The sequence below is a fragment of the Eretmochelys imbricata genome, chromosome 6, assembly GCF_965152235.1.
Source record: "Eretmochelys imbricata isolate rEreImb1 chromosome 6, rEreImb1.hap1, whole genome shotgun sequence".
In the NCBI taxonomy this organism is placed as follows: Eukaryota; Metazoa; Chordata; order Testudines; family Cheloniidae; genus Eretmochelys; species Eretmochelys imbricata.
The window spans coordinates 62589459-62617367 of record NC_135577.1 but is presented as its reverse complement, the minus strand read 5'-3'; the positions used below and the strand labels follow the sequence as shown (position 1 = coordinate 62617367).

The window sequence follows — 27909 nt, the reverse complement described above, 5'->3', positions numbered from 1 at the left end:
TTTCTCAGGAATTGGCTGAGAGCCTGAAAGTTCATTTGGGGGGGAAGGTTGGAACTGAGATTGTCCATGATCTGACTCCGCTTCTGATTACTGTTCTGATCTTGGATACAAGAAGGAACCAATGGGAGATATTAATGCTTCTGCAACCATGGAGAAACATAGTTTCAGAGATTCTAAGGCCAGAAGGAACCACTGTGATCATCTAGTCTGACATCCTGTATAACACAGACCACAAAACTTCCCCAAAATATTTCCTAGAGCACATATTTTAGAAAAAAAATCCAATCTTTATTTAAAAATTGACAGGGATGGAGAATCCACCAAGACGCTTGGTAAATTATTCCAATGGTTGATTATTCTCACCATTAAAAATGTACACCTTATTTCCAGTCTAAATTTATCTAGCTTCAACTTCCAGCCATTGGATCGTGTTATACCTTTATCTGGTAGATTAATGACCCCATTATTAAATATTTGTTCCTCGTGTAGGTACTTACAGACTATAATCAAGTCACCCCTTAACCTTCTCTTTGTTAAGTTAAATAGATTGAGCTCCTTTAGTCTATCACTATGAGGCAGGTTTTCTAATTCTTTAATCATTCTCATGGCTCTTCTCTGAACCTCCTCCAATTTATCAACATCTTTCTTGAATTGTTGACAACAGATATAGACACAGTATCCAGCAGCAGTCAAACCAGTGCCACATACAGAGGTAAAATAATCTCTTTACTGCTACTCGAGAATTCCCTGTTTATGCATCCAAGCATTGCATTAGCGATTTTGGACATAGCATCACACTGGGAGATCATGTTCAGCTGATTATCCACCAGGATGCCCAACTCTCTTCCAGAGTCACTGCTTCCTACATTCTTTGTTCCTAGATGTATACATTTAAATTTAGCCATATTAAAATGCATATTGTTTGCTTGTGCCCAGTTTAGCAAGATATCCAGATTGCTCTGAATCAGTGACTGTCCTCTTTATTATTTACCATTCCCCCAATTTTTGGGTCATCTGCAAACTTAATCAGTGATGATTTTATGTCTCCTTCCATTGACAAAAATGTTAAATAATTCATAGCCAAGAACCAATCCCTGAAGGCCACAACTGGAAAAGGACCCACTTGCTGATGGTTCCCTGTTAACAGTTACATTTGGAGACATATCAGCCAGTTTTTAATCCATTTAATGTGTGCCATGTTAATTTTATATTATTCTAGTTTCTAATCAAAATGTTATGTGGTAACAAGTCAAACACCTTACAGAAGTTTAAATAGATTATGTCAACATTCCATTATCAACCAAACTTGTCATCTAATAAAAAAAAATCAAGTTAGATTGATTTCAGAGCAGTACCCGTGTTAATCTGGATCTGCAAAAAGAAAAGGAGTACTTGTGGCACCTTAGAGACTAACAAATTTATTTGAGCATAAGCTTTCATGAGCTACAGCTCACTTCATCGTATGCATGCAGCGGAAAATACAGTGGGGAGATTTATATACACAGAGAACATGAAACAATGGGTGTTACCATACACACTGTAACAAGAGTGATCAGGAAAGGTGAGCTATTACCAGCAGGAGAGTGGGGGGGAGAGGGGGGAAAAACATAGAGAAAACCCCTAGAACCCCTACCAGGGGTATTCTCTCTGCTACCCAAGATCCATAAACCTGGAAATCCTGGACGCCCCATCATCTCAGGCATTGGCACCCTGACAGCAGGATTGTCTGGCTATGTAGACTCCCTCCTCGGGCCCTATGCTACCAGCACTCCCAGCTATTTTCGAGACACCACTGACTTCCTGAGGAAACTACAATCCATCGGTGATCTTCCTGATAACACCATCCTGGCCACTATGAATGTAGAAGTCCTCTACACCAACATTCCACACAAAGATGGACTACAAGCCATCAGGAACAGTATCCCTGATAATGTCACGGCAAACCTGGTGGCTGAACTTCGTGACTTTGTCCTAACCCATAACTATTTCACATTTGGGGACAATGTATACCTTCAAATCAGTGGCACTGCCTTGGGTACCCACATGGCCCCACAGCATGGCAATATTTTTATGGCTGACTTAGAACAACGCTTCCTCAGCTCTCGTCCCCTAATGCCCCTACTCTACTTGCGCTACATTGATGACATCTTCATCATCTGGACCCATGGAAAAGAAGCCCTTGAGGAATTCCACCATGATTTCAACAATTTCCATCCCACCATCAACCTCAGCCTGGACCAATCCACACAAGAGATCCACTTCCTGGACACTACAGTGCTAATAAGCGATGGTCACATAAACACCACCGTATACCGGAAACCTACTGACTGCTATGCCTACCTACATGCCTCCAGCTTTCATCCAGACCACACCACATGATCCATTGTCTACAGCCAAGCTCTATGATACAACTGAATTTGCTCCAATGCCTTAGACAGAGACAAACACCTACAAGATCTCTATCAAGCGTTCTTACAACTACAGTACCCACCTGCTGAAGTGAAGAAACAGATTGACAGAGCCAGAAGAGTACCCAGAAGTTACCTACTACAGGACAGGCCCAACAAAGAAAATAACAGAACGCCACTCGCCATCACCTTCAGCCCCCAATTAAAATCTCTCCAACGCATCATCAAGGATCTACAACCTATCCTGAAGGACGACCCATCACTCTCACAGATCTTGGGAGACAGGCCAGTCCTTGCTTACAGACAGCCCCCCAACCTGAAGCAAATACTCACCAGCAACCACACAACAAAACACTAACCCAGGAACCTATCCTTGCAACAAAGCGCGTTATAAATTGTGTCCACATATCTATTCAGGGGTCACCATCATAGGGCCTAATCACATCAGCCACTCTATCAGAGGCTCGCTCACCTGCACATCTACCAATGTGATAAACACCATCATGTGCCAGCAATTCCCCTCTGCCATGTACATTGGCCAAACTGGACAGTCTCTACATAAAAGAATAAATGGACACAAATCAGATGTCAAGAATTATAACATTTAAAAACCAGTCGGAGAACACTTCAATCTCTTCGGTCATTCGACTACAGACCTAAAAGTGGCAATTCTTCAACAAAAAAACTTCAAAAACAGACTCCAGCGAGAGACTGCTGAATTGGAATTAATTGGCAAACTGGATACAGTTAACTTAGGCTTGAATAAAGACTGGGAGTGGATGTGTCATTACACAAAGTAAAACTATTTCCCCATGTTTATTTCCCCCCCTCCCGTCACTGTTCCTCAGACGTTCTTGTCAACTCCTGGAAATGGCCCATTGATTATCACTACAAAAGGTTCCCCATCCCCCACCCCCGCTCTCCTGCTGGTAATAGCTCACTTTACCTGATCACTCTTGTTACAGTGTGTATAGTAACACCCATTGTTTCATGTTCTCTGTGTATATAAATCTCCCCACTGTATTTTCCACTGCATGCATCCGATGAAGTGAGCTGTAGCTCACGAAAGCCTATGCTCAAATAAATTTGATAGTCTCTAAGGTGCCATAAGTTAGATTGAGAGGCTCTATTTTCCATAAACCTATGCTGAGTTGCATTAATTACATTATCTCCCTTTAGTTCTTTATTAACTGAGTCCTCATAGACTCAGACTTTAAGGTCGGAAGGGACCATTATGATCATCTAGTCTGACCTCCTGCACCACACAGGCCACAGAATCTCACCCACCCACTCTCACCTATGCCTGAGCTATTAAGGTCCTCAGATCATGGTTTAAAGACTTTAAAGAGCAGAGAATCCTCCAGCAAGTGACCCGTGCCCCACACTGCAGAGGAAGGCGAAAACCCCCCAGGGCCTCTTTCAATTTGCCCTGGAGGAAAATTCCTTCCTGACCCCAAATATGGCGATCAGATGAACCCTCAGCATGTGGGCAAGACTCACCAGCCAGATGCCCAGGAAAGAATTCTCTGTAGTAGCTCAGATCCCATCCCATCTAACATCCCATCACAGGCCATTGGGCCTATTTACCACGAATAGTCAAAGATCAATTAATTGCCATAATCATGTTATCCCATCATACCATCTCCTCCATAGACTTATGCGCTTAATCTTGAAGCCATATCGGTCTTTTGCCCCCACTGCCTCCCTTGGAAGGCTGTTCCAGAACTTCACTTCTCTGATGGTTCGAAACCTTCATCTAATTTCTTGTCTAAATTTCCTGGTGGCCAGTTTATATCCATTTGTTCTAGTGTCCGCATTGGTACTGAGCTTGAATAATTCCTCTCTCTCTCTCCGGTATTTATCCCTCTGATATATTTATAGCGAGCAATCATATCTCCCTTCAGCCTTCTTTTGGTTAGGCTAAACAAACCAAGCTCCTTGAGTCTCCTTTCATAAGACAGGTTTTCCATTCCTCGGATCATCCTAGTAGCCCTTCTCTGTACCTGTTCCAGTTTGAATTCATCCTTCTTAAACATGGGAGACCAGAACTGCACACACTATTCCAGGTGAGGTCTCACCAGTGCCTTCTATAACATACTAAAACCTCCTTATTTCTACTGGAAATACCTCGCCTGATGCATCCCAAGACCGCATTAGCTTTTTTCACGGCCATATCACACTGGCGGCTCATAGTCATCCTGTGGTCAACCAATACTCCAAGGTCCTTTTCCTCCTTCGTTACTTCCAATTGATGCGTCCCCATTTTATAACTAAAGTTCTTGTTACTAATCTCTAAATGAATGACCTTACACTTCTCACTATTAAATTTCATCCTATTACTATTACTCCAGTTTACAAAGTCATCCAGATCTTCCTGTATGATATCCCGGTCCTTCTCTGAATTGGCAACGGTCCCAAAACCGATCCCTGAGGAACTCCACTGGAAACCTCCCTCCAGCCTGACAGTTCACCTTTCAGTATGACCTGCTGTAGTCTCCCCTTTAACCAATTCCTTATCCACCTTTCAATTTTCATATTGATCCCCATCTTTTCTAATCCCCAATTTAACTAATAATTCCCCACGTGGCACTGTATCAAACACCTTACTGAAAACTAGGTAAATTAGATCCACTGCATTTACTTTGTCTAAAAAATCTGTTACTTTCTCAAAGAAGGAGATCAGGTTGGTTTGGCACGATCTACCTTTTATAAAACTATGTTGTATTTTGTCCCATTTACCATTGACCTCAATGTTCTTAACTACTTTCTCCTTCAAAATTTTTTCCAAGACCTTGCATACTACAGATGTCAAACTAATAGGCCTGTAGTTACCCAGATCACTTTTTTCCCCCCTTTCTTAAAAATAGGAACTGTGTTAGCAATTCTACAGTCATACGATAAAACCTCTGAATTTACAGATTCATTAAAAATTCTTGCTAATGGGCTTGCAATTTCATGTGCCAATTCCTTTAATATTCTTGGATGAAGATTATCTGGGCCCTCCGATTTAGTCCCATTAAGCTGTTTGAGTTTCACTTCTACCTCGGATATGGTGATATCTACCTCCATATCCTCATTCTCATTTGTCATGCTACCATTATCCCTAAGATCCTCATTAGCCTCATTAAAGACTGAGGCAAAGTATTTGTTTAGATATTGGGCCATGCCTAGATTATCCTTAACCTCCACTCCATCCTCAGTGTTTAGCGGTCCCACTTCTTCTTTCTTTGTTTTCTTCTTATTTATATGGCTTTAGAACCTTTTACTATTAGTTGTAATTCCCTTTGCAAGGTCCAACTCTACTTGACTTTTAGCCTGTCTCACTTTATCCCTACATGTTCTGACCTCAATAAAGTAGTTTTCCTTGCTGATCCCTCCCATCTTCCACTCCCTGTATGCTTTCTGCTTTTTCTTAATCACCTCTCTGAGATGCTTGCTCATCCAGCTTGGTCTACCACTCCTGCCTATGAATTTTTTCCCCTTTCTTGGGATGCATGCTTCCAATAGCTTCTGCAGCTTTGACTTGAAGTAATCCCAGACCTCCTCCGCCTTTAGATCCATAAATTCTTCAGTCCAATCCACTTCCCTAACTAATTTCCTTAATTTCTGAAAGTTAGCCCTTTAGAAATCAAAAGCCCTCATCGCAGATTTATTTTTCTTTATCCTTCCATTTAGTTTGAACTGAATTAGCTCACGATCACTCAAACCAAGGTTGTCCCCTTCAACCATTTCTTCAATGAGGTCCTCACTACTCATCAAAACCAAATCTAAAATGGCATCCCCTCTTGTTGGTTCAGTAACTACTTGATGAAGGAATCGATCAGCTATTGCATCTAGGAAAATCTGAGCCCTATTATTATTACTAGCATTTGTCCTCCAGTCTATATCTGGGAAGTTAAAGTCTCCCACGATCATGCAATTCCCATTAGTATTTACTTCATTAAAAACATTAAAGAGGTCTCTATCGATATCCAAATCGGATCCCGGCGGTCTATAGCACACCCCAAGCATTATCACAGGGGAGGCTCTAGTAGCTTTCTTCCCCCAATTTGATTTTTGCCCAGTCAGACTCTGTCTTATCCATTCCATCGCTTCTTATTTCTTTACATTCTACCCCATCATTGACATACAATGCTACTCCACCACCTTTACCTTTATTTTTGTCTTTGCTAAACAGCACATACCCTTCAATACTTGTAGTCCAGTCATGACTACTATTCCACCATGTTTCTGTTATCCCTATAATATCTGGTTTCACTTCCTGCACCAGTAGCTCTAGTTCCTCCATTTTGTTACCTAGGCTCCTCGCATTGGTGTACAAACATCTTAATTTTTGCTGTTTGACCTTGCTCACATTCTTTACCCAATTAGGCATGGAAATTCTACTGCCAGTATGACCTATCAGACTGGTATCCACATTGCCCTTCCTCCTTATGTCCATTCTCCTGCCCTCAGCTGTATCATTTCTTACTTCGTTTTCTTCCCTCTCAATGTTAAAATCCGGCGTGGAGATTACCTGGACATCTCCCAACCATCTCCCCCAAATTCCTAGTTTAAAGCTCTCTTAATCAGCTGTGCCAGCCTCCATCCTAGAAGTCTATGTCCTTCCCTACTCAGATGAAGTCCATCCTGAGAGAACAGTCCTCTGTTCATGAATGCCTCCCAGTAGCCATACATCCAAAAGCCCTCCTCATAGCACCACTGCCTGAGCCATCTGTTGACAGTCAATCTTTTCACACCTTTGTTGCCCTTCTCTAGGAACAGGCAGAATCCCACTGAAGATCACCTGAGCCTCGATTTCCTTCAGCGTCTTCCCCAGCCTGGCATAGTCTCCCTTGATACGTTCCAGCGAGAATCTATCGGTATCATTTATTCCCACATGAAGGAGAATCAATGGATTCTTTCCCGCTCCCTTTAGGATCCTTTTCAACCTCAGGTCCACATCCCATATCTTAGCACCTGGAAGACAGCACACCCTTTTCCTGGTGATGGTGCGATTCTCCGGTCTATCCCCTGTTCCCTCTGGCTGCAAGTTCTTTCCATTCCTATTCTCCCTTGCAATCCTCTTCTTCCCATCCTGTATCCTCCTGGGGCTCATATTTGGTGTAGTCTCCATTGACTCTTCCCTTTTCCTATAGAACTAGCTGCTCTTCTCTTCTTCCTTGCCCTTTCACCTTCAGTGACTACCTGCTGAGCCCCTTCTTCATTTTCCAACTCTGCAAACCTGTTCTTGAGCTCTATTTCTCCTTCACTAGCCCATCCTTTCCTCTGCCTGGTTCTCTTAGTCACACGCTTCCCCCGTCCATTTTCTTCACCCAGCAGTCTCCCCTCAGAGTTCTTCGGTCCCGCTTCCATCCTGTAAATCTGAGCTTTTCCCTTCAGCCACCTCGTGTCTTTGCTCCATAATCTGTTCGAACCCCCTTCTAAACTCAACCAGACTTTCCACCTGCAACTCCAATCCTCGGATCTTTTCTTCCATCAGCTCTATCAGGCGGCACTTCATGTAGACAAAACTCTTTCCAGGTACACCCTCCAGTATCATGTACATACCGCAGCTTCCACATCCAGTCATCTTCATTGTGTCCTCCACTGCTTGGGTCATTACCACTGCTGCCTCTGTATCTGTCATAGCCTTCCCACCTAAATTCTGTTAGTCCGGGAAACACAAACCACACCAAAACACCACCACCCACAGCAAGAACAAACCCCAAACAAGCACCGCAATACAAACTCCCCTTACGAACTCCCACTTAAAGTCCCTTGTTTACAGCTCTGTTTGATGGCTCCTGTGCCACTGCAGCTGTCTGTGCTGCTGCCTGACTGGCTGGCTACCTTTATAGGACCCCTCCTCAGAGAAGCCCCACCCCCTAGTTAGGGCTCAGCTTCTCTCCCAGCAAAAGGCCCCTACAAGCCTCTACACATACAAATAATACAAATACACTGATGGCATAACTAGGCTTCCAGAATCTTTATTACTGGTGCTGATACAGAAGAACAAAAGAACCTACTTAACTCTCAGATCCCAGGTTGAATTTGCATGGCTCAACATTAGAAAAACAAATCTTTTAATTTATAAATTGACCCACACATGCTATTTTCAGTCTCTTGTAATTTTCAAAGACTCAACTTTCAGGATGAAATTTTCCAGACCTGGTCTTTGCTTTAAGGTGAATATTTACAGAGCAATTAATCTTTGCCTCATTCATCTTTGTAATGGTGCATAGTGAGGATCTTGATAAGGCACCCTTCACTCATTCACTTTGCTTATTGTATATGTTTAAAAAATGACTTGATAATTCTTTCTGGTGTTCAAAGATACTATAAATAGTATATTTGTAACAGAGGTTATAGAAAAGTGTATGAGATTATATTGTATTTTTTAAATAGTATGTGATCATGTAATTAAAGTTCATATAACAATTATTATGCACAAAAGATCAAAGTTAAGGCTGTACATGCAACCATTATATTTGTATTTCCTGACTTTTGAGTACTTAATCATACTCCTTAAAATTTTCTTAGCATAGGTTTTGATTGACTATAGCAATAATTGAGGGTGAAATCCTGGCCCCACTGAAGTCAATGAGATTTCATCTTAAGAGAAAAACGGAACTTGATAATGTCATTTTTAGGTGGGTGAGGTAATAACGCTATTTTTAGTCCCTTTTCAGAGTAATATCACATTAAATTGTAAATGATAAAATGATAAAAATATCTGCAAAAGTCACTGATGTCTGTGAAGAACCAGGGTCCTCTCAAGTTCCATCCACACCCTGCTTCAGGTCCTTATATTTTCTTTCTCTTCCCCACCTCCTACCCCAGTGGATGCCCAAGGGGGTTCTTGAAGCAGACAAATGAAAGAGAAGTCCTCTCCCCTCTTTCTTCCCTTATGAAAGGGCGGAGTCCAAAGGAAAATAAGAGAGATAAGGGTGACCTGGATCTCAGGCAGTCTTCCTGGGTCAGCCCTTTGGGTTTAGTTAAATGGGGTCTACCTCCAGCCCCTCCTCATGGGGCATACAGATCTGAGCCTGGGTCTTGCAGCTTCAGGAACGGTGAGGCTTGCTGCTGTCTCTCTCTCAGTGAACTTGTCTTGGCTGTCTGAGGTGGAGCCAGTTCACCACCCCTTTCTGTGACAGGTTTTCCCTTTAAGCTCCCATCCCCACCACCCAGGCAGAACAAGCCTTACGGGTGCACAGTGTTGGGGCTGAGCAGGCACAAAGGAGCTCATTAGTGTCCTCTCCACTAGTGAGAGGATGTGCTTTAAACTGGACAGGCCATCCTGGGGTGGTTTGTCACCATTCTTAATTTCCTGAGAAAAGAAATCAGTGTTAGCATGCTTCTTTTCTGCCCAATGTGGTATTCTGAAACTGCAGGGTTGTAATGCAAGGTACCATCCCTTTATGCATGGCTTTGTGAATCCAGAAGAGAGGAGTGTGATATGTGTCCAGGAAGAAGGGGCTTCTCAACAGGTAATACCTGAGGGAATCCATAGCCTATTTAAATTGCTAATACATCCTTTTCAATAGCTGAGTAAGCCTTTTCTCTAGGAAAGGATATCCTACTCAGGTAGAAGAATGGGTGTTCTCTCCCGAAATCTTGTGAGAATATGGTGCCAAGTTGGTTGTCCGAGACATCTATGTGCGGTATGAACTCCCGGAAAAAAATAGGGCTGAAAAACACAGGTGCCCAGCATAGTCCTGTTTTCAGTTCATTAAAAGCATCTTCATTTTCTCATCCCACTAGATCTTCTTAGAGTTGTTGTCTTTTATGAGGTCTGTAAGAGGGGCTGCGACTGAGGCAAAAACAGGGATAAATCTCTGGTAATATCCTGCCAGGCCGAGAAAACGTTTTACTTGCCTCTTTGTCTGGGGAATGTGACACGATGTTAGGACCTGTACCTTGTTGACCACTAGCTTCACCAGGCTGCCTCTTATGTGGTACCCCATGCAGGTTACTTCACCTATGGCTAACTTACACTTTGCAGCGTTGGCTGTAAGTCCCACATCCTGTAGGGCTTTCAATATTGCCTTTAAGTGCTATAGGTAGTCTTCTGAGGGAGGACTATGGTTGACAGTGTTGTCTATGTAGGCCACAGAATATTCATGAGGGAGGCTGAGGATCCTATTCACAAGCTGTTGGAAAGTCATGGCAGCTCCGTGGAGGTCGAAAAGTATATCCTTGAATAGGACGTGTTTTGCAGGTCCCAGCCATTCTCGTAATTCATCTATCCCTGGCATTGGGTAGGCATAGAATTTTGAGATGGCATTAACCTTTCTAAAGTTGATGCAGAACCGAACAGAATCATCTGGTTTGTGAACGAGAACTACGGGGCTTCTCCATTCTCTTTCGGATTCCAGAATTACTCCCATATCCAACACTGATCACACTTCTCAGACTGTATTTTACATCCGCTGTGGCAATGGCCTAGTGCTCTCCCTGACCAGCTGGCCCAGGGTGGTCTCCAGATCGTGTTGGATCAACTATGTTCTCTCTGAGTGGGTGGAGAATACCGTTGCAAAGTCCTTGATCAACTGGAGGACCTGCTTCCTTTGTGCAGGGCAGAGCCCTTCCAGGTATACTGTTGTTGGTTCTTGGCTGCTGGATACTTGGGAGTCCTAACTCAGGTTCTGGCAGAGAGGGTGTTATCATCAGGACCTTGTGCATCTTCTAAGGCTTGAGAAGATTCATATAATAGATCTTGGTTTCTTTTCTTCTCCCTTGTAGTCTTATTTCATAGTCTACTGGCCCGATCTGCAACACCACTTCAAACAGATCCTGCCATCGGACCATTAATTTAGACTTGGCAGAGGGTAGGAGCAGCAGCAGGCCACAGTCAACCAGGAGGAAAGTCTGTAGTTGTGCCCCTCAGTTATTATTTCTTTCCTGTGTGTGTTGGGCCATTCTCAAATTTTCTCTATGTTTCTGAGTTGTTCCCTTAATTGCAAGACATACTGGGTCATGCTTAAGAACCCTACATCTTGTTCCTCTCAATCTGTGAATAGCAAGTCCAACATTTCCCCTGGTTGATGACCATAAAGCAATTATAATAGAGAGAACCACATAGAGGCTTGCAGAACCTCCCTTATGGCAAATGGGAGTAGCCGATCCAACTGTTTGGGGTTGTCACTGACAAAGTTTTTCAGCATTTTATTAAATTGCTCAATCTGTGGGTGGTATCCCACGGTTATCAGCGACATGGCCTTCAGAAGGGAGCATAGTTCACATATCACCTGGGGGGTGAAGCTGATCCCTTGATCTGCTAATATTCCACAGGGAAGTCCCACATATTAGAAGAGCTTCAAGAGTTCCAGAGCTATCACCATAGCTTTCACTCAATGCAGAGGAACAGCCTCTGGGTACCTGGTTGCATAGTTGATCATTAATACATATTAATGCCTGAGGCAGTTTTTTCTAGGGGCCTGACCATTTCCACACTGACTCTTCTCAAAGGATGTCTTGATCAAGGGCAGAGGGACCAAACGTAACTTAGGGGCCGCTTTGATGCTGGCTAACTGACATCCTGGGCAGGAGGAATAGTATTCTCTTACCTCATTATGCACATCTGGCCAGTAGAACTGACTAATACCCGAGACAATGTCTCCTCCCTTCCCAGGTGTCTAGCACATGGGATATAGTGTGCAAGTAGCAATGCCATCCTGTGGTACCTGAGTAGCACAGCAACTGGGCCCTCACCACCTCAATTTGTTGATCCTTTTCAATTCGATACAAGCATTCCTTGAGCACAAAGTGTGGATACTGCTCACCCTGCTGAGGCTCTGTTACCTCACTTTTTATAATTGTTCATATACATGGCTCAGTATAGGGTCGTTCCTCTGTTCTTGCATGAAATTCCTGCTCTGTAGGATGGTTTCCAGGTCCCAACTAATTACCTCTTCTTTCCCCAAGGGTGTTGGCAGCCGAGTTGCTCAGGATGTTTGTTTTCCAGGGTCATTGGCTTCCCCAAGGCTTATCAGCCTCCAGGGAACTGGTTGTAGCCTTGACCCTCACCTGCTATCCACGCTTATGCACTAATGACTTGCCAGAAAAAGGGCCAGTCTCGGCCTACGATTATGGGGTAGATCAATTTTCAGCTAAGGCTACTGTTACCACTGCAGTATGGGCTCCCAGTTGTAGTTGCTGTCTGGGATATGTTTTGACATCACCCTGTATACACTGCAGGTGGATCGTATGTTAGAGGAGTCATGGCATCCCACTACGGAGGCCTGAACCACCGTCTGACTGCAACTGGAGTCCAAGAGTCCTTGAACCATCTTCCCTTGGACCACCACCAGGACCATCAACTTAGGGGGGAGTCTTTTTTTCATGCCGGGGTTTCTGCTGTCCAGTCCTGGGCATATTTGCATTCCATAAGAGGACAGTTCCTCTTTATGTGTCCAGTCTGCCCACAGCACTTTAACGGGCTGGCACTACCAGCATCTTTCCCAGCTGAGGATGGGCCCGGTTATGGGGTGGCAGCTGGATCCTGGTCTGTGAGTTCTGCTCCTGTTGTCTGAAGTGCCTGGCAGTCCCACTGATGGTGTTTTATCTGCACCTGACCACCTTGCCTCCCTGGGACTGTCCCTGGTCCAAGGGGTGGTCTGACCATCTGGAAGGACCCCTTCACAGCCAGGCCTCTCAGGGAGATTGTTGCTGATTCTGCCCCTAGTGATCCGTTCGCTCCTACAAAGTCGTTCATTAGCTTTACCGCTTCTGGTAACATCCCTGGGCAGTGCCATAGCATCCACGCCTTGCCTTTCATGAATAATATCTTTATGAATTGTTCTGTCACAATAGCCTCAGACACCTGTGCTCCTGATCACTCCTCCAGATGGAGCCACTTACAACAGTGTTGTCTCAATCTTTGTGCTACTATCCAGGGTCTTGCCTCCTGGGAGTAGCTCTCAGTTCTAAACTGTTGATGGAGGGTCTTCTCAGAAATATTCAAGTAATCCAAAATGTTGGACTTTACTTGTTTGTAGTCTTTCGCCCTCTCCAAGTCCAGCTATGATAGGTCGCGTGGGCCAAACTTTTAAAGTATGGGGCCAGGATCAAAGCCCAATATCCTGGGGGCCACTGGACTGCTAGTGCCACCCTCTCAAATATAACTCAAATATAGGAAGGCTTCAGGGTCATCATCCAGACCCATCTCAATTAGCTTTACTGATACTGGCAGAGGAATTCCCTTGACAGACGTAAGACCTCCTGGGACTTCCAGGGGGCACAGAACTGGTACTATCTGCTGCCTCATCTCCTTTTGAAATGCCTGCTGCTGGGCCATCAGTTCCTTCAGTCGCTGTTGTTGTGGTCTGAACTTGTTTCTGGGTAGTCCGCTGCTGCAGCAATTTGCTGTTAGAATTGCTGTTGCTGAGTAGCTTGCTGCTGCTGTATCTCTGCTAACCACTTATGCCACCACTCTGGTGCCATCTTGCATGGTGCATCTGAACACTATTCCCTCTAATGTTTTTTTTTTTTAACCCCTTGTATCAGGTATGGTTATGTCTGCATTCTCCACTATTTGTGGAGGGCAGCGTTCCCCACAAGTCCCATCCACACCCTGCTTCAGGACCTTATACTGTCTTTCTCCCCATTCCACCCCCCAGGCAGATGCCTAAGGAGGTTCTTGGAGCAAACAAACAAAAGAAAAGTCCTCTCTCCCTTTTCTTCCCTTATGAGAGAGTTGAGTCCATAGGAAAATAGAGAGAAGTAAGGGTGACCTGGATCTCAGGCAGTCTTCCTAAGTCAGCCCTTTGGGCTTAGTCTAAATGGGGTCTATCTCAAGCCCCTCCTCTTGGGGTATACTGCTCTGAGGCTTAGTCTTGCAGCTTCTGGAGTGGTGGGGCTTATTGCTGTCTCCTCTCAGTGAGCCGACATCAGCTGAGCTGGAGCAGCCCTCTTCCTGTGGCAGACGTAGGTGCTGGAACTAGAGGTGTGGGGGGCAGGGGGGTGCTGGCACACCCCCCGTCTTGAAGTGGTTTCCATTATATACAGGGTTTACAGTTTGGTTCAATGGCTCTCAGCACCCCCAGTATAAAAACTGTTCCAGAATCCCTGGTGGCAGGTTTTCCTTTTTAAGCTCCCCTCTCTCCAGGTAGAATGAGTCTTGCAGGTGCGCCTCTTTGCTGTTCAACTGGCTCAGAGAAGCTTGTTAGTCTTTGTGAGGCCATGCCCCTTCACAGTCTCATAACTTCTTGCCTGCAGGTACGTCTAGTATTTTGACATTTCGTGACCAAAATGGATTTTCAAACTGCTCCAGAGTATATTCAGGGGTCAATTTTGTAAAATCAGTAATGGGTTATGTGTCTTGGTTACAAAATACGTCAGCTATAAGTCTGAAGAGAATTCTTTTTTCGTGTGTTTCACACACTTATCTAGCTTGTTAATTTTAACAAATATTTTCCAGCATAATCAATACATTATGCAAATGTTCTGTTCTGAGTACTGTTTCAGAGATCATTTCTTAAATGTTTCTTAAGCCTGCCTTGATTTCTTTTACCTGGGATTCCTATGGAGCCTTTGTACCTATTTGGGAAGTAATTTGCATCCCACAAGTAAATTAAGATATATGTATTGCTTTTATTCATCACAGTCAGAAGTTCATACCTCCTTTTTTCCACAGAAAGAGAGAATCTATGGATTAACATCTTACTGCCTTTTGAAGATTTCTGAAGAGGGCTAAGCAGGGAGTTTGACAGGATCCCTGGGGTGCAGCCTGGGACTGTGAGACCACTGTGCCCCCTTCACTCTCCAGCCTGGGCTGTCTCTCACAATGCTTTGCTAGTGACAAGCAGTAAAGCCCTGCAGCACTGTTATGACTCAGCACAACCTCATGTGGAACCCCACACCCCGCTAGATTGCATGAATGCTCTCAGAGCCACTTATGAATCACACAGAAAAAGCCACGAGACCAATACGCCCCGCTCCGAGCACTGTACCTCAGGAATATACCATCAAGATGAGCAGTGCAAACTTATTAATTGGTTCACCAATTCCCTCAATGGAAAGTGGATATACATCAGCCTTTGCAAACCTTGAGCAGATTTACCACATGCTTCAGGCAAACCTACTGGTAAAGATAAACAATAAAATAAGTTGATTGACTACAAAAGATAGATTTTAAGTGATAGGGAAAAAATCAGAGTTAGTTCTCAAAACAAAAGAAAATATAAGCACACAGTCTAAACTCTCAACCCTAGTAGACTGGGCAACATCTAGATTAAGCAGTTTTCCTCACGCCACTGGATACTGCAGTCTTTAATATACAGGTTTGTCCCTTAAACCTTGGCCAGTCTCCTCTGTTGGAGTCTTCACTCTTCTGAGTGTCTTTGTTGCTTGCAGCATAGGTGGGCACAGGAGAAAGGCCAACCATGGGCCCCCTGTGTTCTGTTTTATACCCTCAGTATATCTGCTTGGAGAACACAAGTCCAGGCATGTCTGGTGGGCATTGCTGAGTCCCCAGGCAAGGTTGAGCAATTCCCCTGGTTTGGGCATATGCAGGTGAGTCACTGAATTGTATCTCCCTTGCTGGACAATGACTGTTGATAGTTGTTTGACACCCCGCCCAGGCGTTGGTTACTTTCCTTGCTGTTGTCTCTGGGGAGCTAATATCTGGTAGATCCCCCAATTTACAGCATGTTTTAGTGACAACCATATAACACAATCTCATAACTTCATCTGCACTATAGATATACATATTTAGATAGAACAGTGACTTTCAACTGATCATAAGCTTTTCCCTGATACCCCAACATGGCATGCTTTATACGCAATATCACAATTATATACAGATGAGGAATATGGGGGTTACAAGATGCTCCCTCAAGGTATAGTATGTCACAGGGCAGCTCAGTAGCTTTAGCACTATGTAGGTTAAAATAAACAGTAAGTCATAGGTACATAGGTTCCAGCCAAAACAAGCATCTTCCTATTGTTGTTGCTGTGTTTGAATCAGAGAGTAAAGTTGAGCTTGTGTGTCTGAAATTTCTGATGCCTCACAAGAACAGAAAGCTCCCTGCTCAAGCATGAGTTAGTTTGAGAGATGTGAAACCATGGAAAGCCCTCTGGGCTAGGAAGTGCTCTTTCTCTTTCTGTCTTTAAGAGAAAAATACACGGTAACCTTTAAAAGAATCCTAAACTATTTATATACCTTAAGTAACACCAGTTTTAGAAGTGGTGAGACCTTTTCACTGTATGTCATGCCATCTAATTTTCTATTATTACCTCTCATTTGTAGTCTGTTAGGTGAAGGTGTTCACCTATGTAAGTATCTCTAAAACTGGTAGCAAAAACTCCCTTACTAAATATATTACAATCTCATTATTTTTACATATATCTGAAAAATCACGTGTTCATGTGGTTCAGAAGAAATACATCTTGGTAATAATTAAAAATATTATCTTATAAGTTGTATAATGCCTTTCATCCCAAAGCACTTAATATATTATATAGCATATATCAAGTATTACTTCACTCTCTAGTGAAATGCAACATTTTGGGGTGGAAGAGATTCTTGTAGTTTTGCGGCTATTGGGTAAAATCACAATGTTCAATACAGCCATCAAAAAAGTATACATTATTCCTATTGGGAAGGTGGTCTACTGACTGCATCTTTAAACTAGTAAGGATAGAGAGTAAACAATAATGAAAGGACCATGCAACAACAATGTAGAGAGGAATGGGAAGTGCTAATGTACCTTTGCTATCGCAAGTGAGTGTAAGGCTTTGTTTTTTTATTTAAATACGGCCACCATTTCAAAATTTAGAAGTATGTTACCTTTCAGATAAGATGCAAAACTGAGGTCCTTACCATCTATTGTCATTAACAATCCCATGGTACTTTTTGTAAGACTAAGGTATTATCTCCAGTGTCCTACACAACTTCCAACTTGTCTTCTTTAAACATGGCCTCTCCCCCTGCACAGCTTCATCTGCAGCACAGTATTCTTAACTTCCTACTCTAAACTATTGTGTAGTGTTGCTTTGCTTTCCTATGAACGAGAGCAAAGATTTTAAAAATTGGTGGCTTGTGTCCTCTTTTGTACCCTATTCAAAAATTATAAGTATCCAACTGCTCCCATTGACTTCAACTCATATCCTTACTTGTTCAATACATAACCAACAGACCACCATCATCAATGGGAAGAAGCCAGAAGAAGTCTTTGATGGTGTATTGAACATTACAAAATATTCCAGTGGAATGGTACATAGGAAGTAAGGATAATTGCTTCTGTCACCGTAAAATATTTGAGGTACACAGTGAAGCTGTTACAATATTTGATAGTCTACAAATTCAAGGCAACCCAAAGCAGTTATGGACAAAGAGGTTATGGACAAACAGCAGTAAAACTGAAAAAACAACCCTAGAAGTGTCAGTCTAAGTGTAAATCGTAAAAGCAAATATATAAATATCACCTTTACAGAGTTACTAACAAAGTCGAAGACATTTCATCTACCCTTATTATCAATGAAGCCAGAGTGAGCACCTGAGACTGAATGCAAAAGTTTCTGATGGAACAAGCCTAAATATCCCTCTATATCCCGTGAGTCAACTATTTAAAAAGTAAAACTCAGCCACCACTGCACCTTTATTGATATCGGATGACTCACTGGCACTTTCTCCTTCATACATTTCTCCAAGGATGATTAAGCCAAATCATTTCTGAAGTCCTACTGGTAATTCAAAGGTACAAATAAAAACACAGCCACAAAAAATCAAATAAAAAATCTATTTTTTTTTACCATTTTATCACCAAGATAGTTTGTCTCAGTATCCAGAAAAAAATGTATAGAATGCACAAATATCAGAATGCTGAATATTAGGAGCATTGTATTCTAATCCAGTATTGTTGCTCCATATGAAAGGAGGCTGTGATGGAGTATACAAACCCTGCACTGGAAAGCAAGGGATTAAGGAACAGCTCTAGGCCCAGGCAGCCCCATCCAGCCCCACCTGCAAAGCCTGCACAAGCTGAGGCAGGGGTTTAAAAAGGGGAGCAGAGGAGTTCAGAGGCAGGTGGTACAAGGGAGCTGATTGCTGCTCTGAGGGGTAAGTACGGCCTAGGAACTCACTGCCTGAGGCCTGACACCACAAAGCCGTGCAAACCCACAAAGGAGAGGTACATGACTAAGTGTGCATGTCAGAGACTTGACTGGAGTGATTTACTCCGGGAAGCTAAAGGAGACTGTGGGAGGAAGTGCCCAGGGTGGGGAGGGGGGGCGTGCAGCAGCTTAGCACTGCAAGGTGTCAAGTGTAGCTGCCCACCATTGGGCCCTGGACCACAGCCTGATGGAGAGGGTGGTCCTGGGCTCTTCTACCTGCTCCAGAAGGATGTTACGACTATAACAGCCTCCAACTAGGGTGAGAGGACAATTGGAAGACCTCAACTGTTCAAGGGCTCAGTCCCCAAAAATCCCTGTGCTAAAGGGGAAAACTGGAAACCATTGGGGTGGGGGTGCTGAAGGACGAGACTGTGTTTCAACAGGAAGATGACCTGCCAATTCCTGCCTGACCACTACGTGGCACTGTCAATGATTATGAATCTTATATAGAGCCATATTGGTTCACACATGGATGGCAAGGAGAGTGCCTTGGACCCCTCAAGACGGCAAGGCCCCCAGCGTACACACATGGGAGGGCAGGGAGAAGGGCTCAGATCCTCCCATGCCCACAACCATAACCCATAAGGCTAGTTTGCCTTTACTATATTCACTGTCTTGCCTTCATTATATTTTGTTGCTTTCATTATATTCAGCTGTAATGCAAAGAACCTACAGGCCTGTATTCTGTAACTATTAGCTGAAGCATAAATTAGCATGTGTGTGGTTAAGTAGGCCATAACCCTTGGCATAGATTAGTGCTTACCTTTAGATTTTGGGAACTAAGAAGAGCTTGCTCAATGGTAAAAGATTGAATGTTCCAGTAAGTTCTACTGCAAAGAACATGGAAATAATAACTACAAATTTGCTTAAGCAAGGGGTAATGGGTATGATCATCAGCTGAAATGGTGGCAGTACATACTCATATATTAACCTACAGAAGGAGGACACCTCAACATTAGTAGGATGAGGAAATACAAATAAGGAAAAGTGGGAAAACCCCTACTAAATATGCATTAGATACAGTGGTGTCAGCATAACATATTATAAAATTTGCATCCCAGCCTGTGGGCAGTATGAAAGAGAGAGAGAGAGATGTAGCCCTTGGAAGGTGCCAGAATCATGGCTACTGGTGATGCGGAAGATAAATGCTAACATTTCAGGTTGTTCTGTAAGGGATGGTGTGAGTATATGGATGTGCAAATGTACATTCAGCAGTCTCTCTATTTACCTTACTGAGTTATCAACCCTCAAAGTAATAACTGGGAATTCTTAAGTAATCAATATAATTAATGGTCTATAAATCAGGCTACCCCACTCAGAGAAAGAAGACCCCCAGATCACGGTTCACATATGTGGGCAGGGAGAGGGCCTCACACACCCCAAAAAGGGGAGGCCCCCCAGATCCCAGTTCAAAAATAGGAAGTACCCACCCTTCCAGGAACTAGATGTCACTGCTCATTCCCCACTTTACGTGAGGTGCTTCCTCCCTCTGGCCCACAGCCATTACCGGAATGTGAAAAATCCGTATCTATGAGAGATGTCATTAAGCAGATGTAACCCCCACTGTAGACTGCACTAGGTCGATGGAAGAATTCTTCCATCCAACTAGCTACCACCTCTCGGGAAGGTGATTCACCTAATGTAATTGGAGAAACCATCCTTAAACTGCAGGAAGGGCAATGCTACAAACTTTTGCTGATGCAAGTTACTTCAGCATTAAGCCGCTGCAGTTAGCATATCGTGTGTGCATACATACTTAGCTCCTTGCATTGGCACTACGTGAGCTCATCAGGAATGCTTCTTTCGATGCACAGTGTGGTGCATCATGGGTAAGTATTCCAGTGTGCAACTCAACACCATCCAGCGCATTGTCTTCTGGGAAGTTTCGGCAATGCATGTTGGAGCAGAAATGAGTTGCGCGGGGTGACTGGAACTGCAGGGTCAAGTTCCCATCATGCTACTTTCTCCACCCCATAATGTCATCTCTATCTCATAATTTTCACACCTATTTTAAAAATCCCACTACCCATGCAGGAATTGTCGTTGTCCACTCTCTCTGATAGAAGCACAAAGCCTGCACAGCTCTGCACTATTGTCATGAGCGTTGCAAGCACAGGATGCATAATCCACCAATATTTGCAGACCCACAAGAAGAGGCACAGGGAACATGAGTTTTTTGGAGATTGCTGTGGGACATAGCGAGATTGGTCTATGATTATTGGTGGTGTTCACAGAGTAGCTGCAAATGATGGGGTACTATTTCTGGACCTGAGAAATGAGCACTGACTGGTGGGCTCACATCTTAATGCAGGTTTGGGATGAGCATTGGCTGCAGAACTTTCGGATGCACAAGACCACATTCTTGGATTTGTGAGCAGACCTTGCCCCAGCCCTCCATCACAGGGACACCAAAATGAGAGCTGCACTGACAACGGAAAAGCGAGTGGTGATCACACTGTGAAACCTGCAATGCCAGACTGCTACCAGTTAGTGGGTATAATTTTGGAGTAGGAAAATCCACTGTAGGGGCCATTGTCATGTAAGTGTGCAGGGTCATTAATCACCTATTGCTACTCAGAATTGTGACTCGTGGCAACGTGCCGGGCATAATGAATGGATCTGCAGCAGTGGGGTTCCTGAACTGTGGTGGAGGCACTCATCCCTATTTTGGCACCAGACCACATGGCAACAGAGTACATCAACAGAAAGGCCTATTTTTATATGGTTATGCAAGTGCTAGTGATCACTGGATACGCTTCACCAACATCAGAGTTGGCTGGTCAGGGAAGGGGCATGGCACTTGCATCTTTAGGAACACAGGACTGTTCAGAAAGCTACAGGTAGGGACTTTCTTTCCCAGCTAGCGAATTACCATTCATGATGCCATTACTGATCTTGGAGGACCCAGTCCACCCCTGACTCATGAAGCCATACACTGGCCACCTCAACATCACCAAGGAAAGACTCAAGTACCAGCTCAGCAGGTGCGGAATGACAACTGAATGTGCTTTTTGTAGCCTGAAGGGACACCAACATTGTTCACTCACAAAATTGGATCTCAGTGAGAAAAACACTTCCTTATTTACTTTCTCCACACTAGTCATGATTTTATAGACCTGTATCATATCCCACCTTAGTGGTCTCTTTTCCAAGCTGAAAAGTCCCAGTCTTATTAATCGCTCCTCACATGGAAGCCATTCCATACCCCTAATCACTTTTGTTGCCATTTGCTGAACCTTTTCCAGTTCCAATATATCATTTTTGAGATGGGGAGACCACATCTGCACACATTATTCAAGATGTGGGCGTACTATGGATTTACATAGAGGCAATGTGATATTTTCTGTCTTCTTATCTATCCCTTTCTTAATGATTCCCAACATTTTGTTCACTTTTTTGACTGCTGCTCCAGATTGAGTGGATGTTTGCAGAGAACTACCCACAATTACTCCAAGATCTCTTTCTTGAGTGGTAACAGCTCACTTAGACCCCATCGTTTTATAGTATAGATAGGATTGTGTTTTCCAATGTGCATTACTTTGCATTTATCAACACTGAATTTCATCTGCCATTTTGTTGCTCTTTGCAGCCTGCTTGGGACTTAACTATCTTGAGTAGTTTTGTATCATCTGCAAATGTTTCCCCCTCAGTATTTACCCTTTTTTCCAGACCATTTATGAATATGTTGAATAGTCCCATATTGAATAGAATATGGTCCCAGTTCAGACCCCTAGGGGACACCACTATTTACCTCTCTCCATTCTAAAAACTGAGCATTTATTCCTATTCTTTGTTTCCTATCTTTTAACCAGTTACCAATCCACGAGAGGACCTTCCCTCTTATCCCATGACAGCTTACTTTGCTTAAGAACCTTTGGTGAGGAACCTTGTCAAAGGCTTTCTGAAAATCTAAATATCCACTGGATCCCCCTCGTCCACGTGCCCAGGATTGCCTCTGGAGCCTTTCTTTAAAATTGGCTTCACATTAGTTATCCTCACGTCATTTCATACAGAAGCTGATTTAAATGATAGGTTACAAACTACAGTTAGTAATTCTGCAATTTCACTTTGGAGCTCCTTCAGAACTCTTGGGTGAATACCATCTGGTCCTGGTGACTTATTACTTTTTAGTTTATCAATTTGTTCCAAAACTTCCTCTAATGACACCTCAATCTGCGACAGTTTCTCAGATTTGTCACCTAAAAAGAATGGCTTAGGTTTGGGAATTTCCCTCACATCCTCAGCTGTGAAGACCGATGTTAGGAATTCATTTAGTTTCTCCGCAATGGCCTTATCGTTCTTGAGTGCTCCTTTAGCATCTCAATCGCCCAGTGCCCACACTGGTTGTTTAGCAGGCTTCCTGCTTCTGAGGTACTTAAACATTTTTTTGCTCTTAATCTTTGAGTCTTTGGCTAACTGTTCTTCAAATTCTCTTTTGGCGTTCCTCTATGGACTCACTACCTTGCCCAAAATCTCTTGTATGCAGCTTTATTACCAAACTCAAACCAACAAACAGTTTATCCACTCACCCATTGTATCTCAGGCTTTCACTGCCTCCACTCCCAGGTCTTTGGCAGTCCTGCCTCTCTCTGGTTCACTCTCAACCAGTTCCTTCTTGCAGCCTGTTCTCCCTCACTCAAATGCCACCTAATGTTTTATAACCTCAGGTCCAGCCCTGCCCTCTTAACTGGCCCAAGTGGGAGTACAGAGGAGGTGGAGTTCCTTAAGTTTTTGACCTGCTCCATTTCTGACCTGGGCTGGTTCATCCCTTCTTAGCAACCTGGTGACCCCAAGGTTCCCAGGGATCACCATATTGATGCCGAACTTAGTGCGGACACCCGATCAGAATAGCCCACTGCAGCCCAGAACTCCTGAGCTCAAGTGATCCACCAGTCCGAGCCTCCCAAGGGGCCAGCCACCTTGTGACAGAATTGTAAATATATTGTTGCTAAAACTGATTCTACAACACAGAACAAACCAGCAACCTTGTCGACTTAGAATGTAAATAGTGCACACCACTTGAATAATTTTTTTTACTTTCAAAAGGAAAATACAAAACTTTTTTTTTGGCAGGAGGGAGGGTTGAGTGGATATTTAAATACATATATACACATATAAGGGAAAAACCTAAGACCAGTAAACATTAGCCAATGAAACTAAAGCAATTTTAATGAATTAATCCATCACAAACTTCATTTCAGGAGATGAGAGAGTCAAATCTTATATCATCACTGTCTCTTCTTGTGGATCATGATCCAATGAAAATCTGCTAAAACTGATATTTTTTATTAATTTTTATTTAGTCTTGAGAAGTCAAAGGCTAATCCTGTTCTACAGAAGGGGTTACTCATTTTTTTATTCTAACTGCTGGACAAACAGGTAAATAATCTTTGCTGGTAGAAAAAATTGGGGTTTGAGAGAAGCTAGCACATTTTAAATAAAATATTATGGTCTTTTTTTTAATCTACCTTGGAGAAAATTGCATAATACATTTTTTTCATACTGCTGCTGGCAAAGTAAAATTAACTGAACCATGTTTGATTGTATTATGGTTGAAATCTGGTAACTGACAGTCAACTAAAGTTATAAATGTGTTTCCAAACAGAACCATCAAAGTTTATTGAAAAGCTGATGATTTCAGGGAAGGACTCAGCACATGTTCTCTCCGAGGAATACTAAAAGGACCTTAAAAAAGAGCATTTTCATGCTATCATTCCATTACATACTGAATGAGGTAGGCCTTCATAAAATGATACATGCAGGTACCCTGTGGCTAAACAATAAGCTAGTTCCTTAATAAGTCTGCTCCTTCCTATGGTCACACATAGCATTAGCATACAGCAAACTGAATTTGCACAACCTATTTAATGGATTGATAATCATGTGCACACTTCCACTGATATGGTGATCAGATTTTATTCTTTTAACAGGTTTGTATATTATATATATAAAACATTACTCATACATGTTTAATAGGTACTTGTCAGACATGTTTCACCTGACCTGAAAGACCTGAAGAAGAGCTCTGTGTAGCTCAAAAGCTTGTCTCTTTCCTCAACAGAGGGTGGTCCAATCAAATATATTACCTCACGCACCTTGTCTGTCTAATATCCTGGGACCAACACGCCTACAACAACAATGCAAACAATAAATCACCTATCACGTTCAAGTTCTTTCCTCTACCAATACAGTAGGAAGCAGACATTAGAGATTTTGGTTCTCTCTAGTTGAGGGTATCAACTGCCATGGCCTTGCGGTTCCTCCTCCTAGAGAAGAAATTTGGGAGTTTTATTGCTGTTGAACCTCAAAATTAATAGATTAGTTATGGTCTGCCCTGAGATTTCAACAGCAAATCAAATACCTCAGCACATAGGTCCCACTTGCCTGATTTTATTGACTGCTTACCTTGTGTACTTAGACTTACAACTTTCCATTTACACTGCGAACATGCAGGGATGACATCTTGCTCTCTGACCAAGAGAGCAGAAGGCTGGAATCCCACTGTTGTGTCAGTGACCTGGTTCTTTTCTGACCAATAATGTAGGCTGTGACTGCAGTATTATCAATCACCACCAACATATTCCTGTAGTGCATCGATGCAGTCAGCTCTCTGAGGGCCATACTAATGATTTATACTGTCTGCTTTCTAATTTGACCAGATCCCTTGAACCTAAGCTCCTTTCTGTATAGGTTCTCCAGCCAGACTGATATATGTTGTAAACTTAATTCTCTCTGAGTCAGCTCTTGGGATCAGATATACAGATTTTTAACCAATGTACACAGTTGGGCTGGTATCAGCTTGCTCTTATCCTGATTTATGACAAAGTGGTGCTTTTGCAGAAGTTGGGCTGTTTGCTCAGTAGTGTCTTCTGTTTTTTCCTGTGAGGATGCTCTGATCAGAGGATCATCTAGGAAGAGATACACCTCTCTGCCTGAGAGGTGGTAGAAGAGTCACTAGTCCTTTCACCAAAACCCCTCACGACTTCTGCTAACTCAAAAGGTAAAGAACGGGCTGGAAATGGCCACTGTAGAAGGAGTGCAGAAATCTCCTGTAAGAAGATCTTATCAGGATATATCAATGGTTGATCTGTAAAAGGCCTGAAGATAAACAATCCTCTTGGGATGTTGCAGCCAAAGTAGATATGAGCATCTCCACCCTATATTTTGGCTGATGGATCTATTCAGGAACTTTCAATCTAGCCTAACTCTTTATCCTTCTGAGTACTGAGTAGCAAGAAGAGGATGGAGGATAGTTTAAGGTCCCCCTCTCCGCTCTGGGAACTTGTTCTATCCCACTAACCTGGAGAAAGTGATATATATCTGCAACCACACTTTGCTTTTGTTCCAAGTTTGGGAGCTGTAAATCTGTTTCTAAGAGCCAGTTACGTTGCACAATCCTAGTGGACTACTTCCAATACTCAACTGACTGTTGTGGTTGATATTTTTATTTTATTTTATTTTTTAAGAGTGCAAAGTGTTGCCTAGAGAAGAATATCAATAACAGGAAGCCATTCCTCGTAAAAACATCAGGGTCTGGACTCTGAGGTCCCTAAAAATGGATAAACTAATGGATTGAGCCCATTAGTCCCTCCAAACACACTGTGGATTCTAGTATTTATCCCTAGATGTATGCAAAGTCCAACCTATGAAGGGCTCCACTTTGAACTAGAATTAGTTGAAGGCATGCTCACTGCTTGGAGAAGGTCAACGGTTGCCCTGGGAAATCCCAGACTCCCTTGACCTCCACTTGCCTCTACCAGCTTGGCTGTCTCTCCTATTATATCTTGAGGAGGCATATGAACAAAAAGGAATCTGAGCAAAAAGGTTGCTTCATTTTATAGTGGAGTTTATAATCCCTCTTGTTACCGCTAATGACGGTCAAGATATCCAAGAGGACTCTGTGATGACATTAATATCAGCTCTCTGAAGAGTGTACTACTTATATACTTGAAGGCTGCCAGGATCTGGTTGACCTGTGTGTTAGCACTCTACAATCATACCCATATTTGACAATGGGAAACTGTGTTATAGTCTATTTCTCCTGTTGAATTGTGAAGATCATCATATGAGGTTCCTTAAATAAATGCTGCTATGAGGGATTTTTGTTTGTTTGTTTAAACAATGAAGCTTCCAGGTCATATGACTTCTGGATCTTAATAGGAGAGTGCTCTAACAATGAATATATCCTGGCCACAGTGACCAGGATTAAGTTGGTGAGGTCTACGTCTCAGCAAGAAGTCAACCTTGGATCCTTGGGCAGGAAGCCTCCCTACACAGGGATGGTGGTCTCTTTAGTGACAACAAGGCTATGTTGACTTTATGTCGCTTAATAAATAAGGCCTTCACTGACGCAGGCTATAACAATGGTTATTAATTTGTTCAGTAAGCGTTGTTGTTTGAGGAGTGTTGCACATGTCCACTCTAGGTGTTTGTGTGCCCAGTGCAAAGTCATCGGAATTTTTTTCCCTCAGCAGTACCCATTGGGCAGCCCAAACTCATTCTGCTATTGCATGCCACTGCATCCAGGTATAAAGGGCAGAGCTTCTCCTAGCCCCCTCAGGTCCATCCTGCTAGAACTACAATGTAGAGGTGTAGGAGGACAGGTCATGGAATGGACATGTACAGCACACCTTAAACAACAACAGTTATTGAATAGATTAGTAACTGTTTTTTCTTCGAGTGATTGAACACATGCATTCCACTCTTGGTGACTCACAAGTCATAAGAACAGGAGGTGGGATTGGAGTCTATTTCAATAATGTTTGGAAAACAACATGATCAACTCTGTCTCTGGAGTCTTGAGCCACTGCACAGGAGGAGGCAAAAGTGTGGACCAAGGAACCTGTGCCAGAAAAGCTGCCAAGGCCGACTGCAACCTCGTTGAATGAGCTCTGACTCTGCTAGATGGAGTGACATTACCCAGGTCATGGCACATGCATACACAGGAGGCGAACCAAGAAGAAATTCTCTGGATGGAGACTAATTATCCTCTTAATCTGTCCACCACTGCTACAAACAGCTGGGAGGACTTATAGAAAGTGCCTGGTTCTGTCCAGGTAGAATGCTAGAGTTCTTCTGATGTCCAAGGTACTCAAACACTCTTCTTCCCTGCTCAAATGCAGCTTGAGGTAGAATGCAGGGAAATAAATTGGCTGGTAGACGTGGAAAGATGATACCACCTTTGATAAAAACTTCAGATGAGGACACAGGTAAACCTTGTCCTTAAAAAAGATCATACAGGGAGGCCCAGACATTAAGACATATAGCTCTCTTACTCTTGTAGCTGAGATAATGGCCACCAAAAATGTCACCTTCACTGAATGACAGATGCAGCAGAGAGCAAGTAGCCAATGGCTCAAACAGGGGACCCATGTGTCTTGACAATACTAAGTTTAGATCCCACTGG

The 27909-nt window shown here is 43.1% G+C and overlaps 1 protein-coding gene across 10 annotated transcripts in view; it reads right to left on the bottom strand.

Moving 5' to 3' along the window:
• GPHN (gephyrin) overlaps positions 1-27909 on the bottom strand; it is a 582839-nt gene that overhangs the window by 289707 nt on the left and 265223 nt on the right. For 2 of the 10 annotated variants that reach the window (XM_077818695.1, XM_077818696.1), the window contains exon 1: positions 15341-15460. The exons of the other annotated variants lie outside the window; for them this stretch is intronic. The gene's annotated coding sequence lies outside the window, so the exon portion shown is untranslated. Of the gene's footprint in view, positions 1-15340; positions 15461-27909 lie in introns of those variants that run through there. 10 annotated transcript variants of the gene reach the window in all.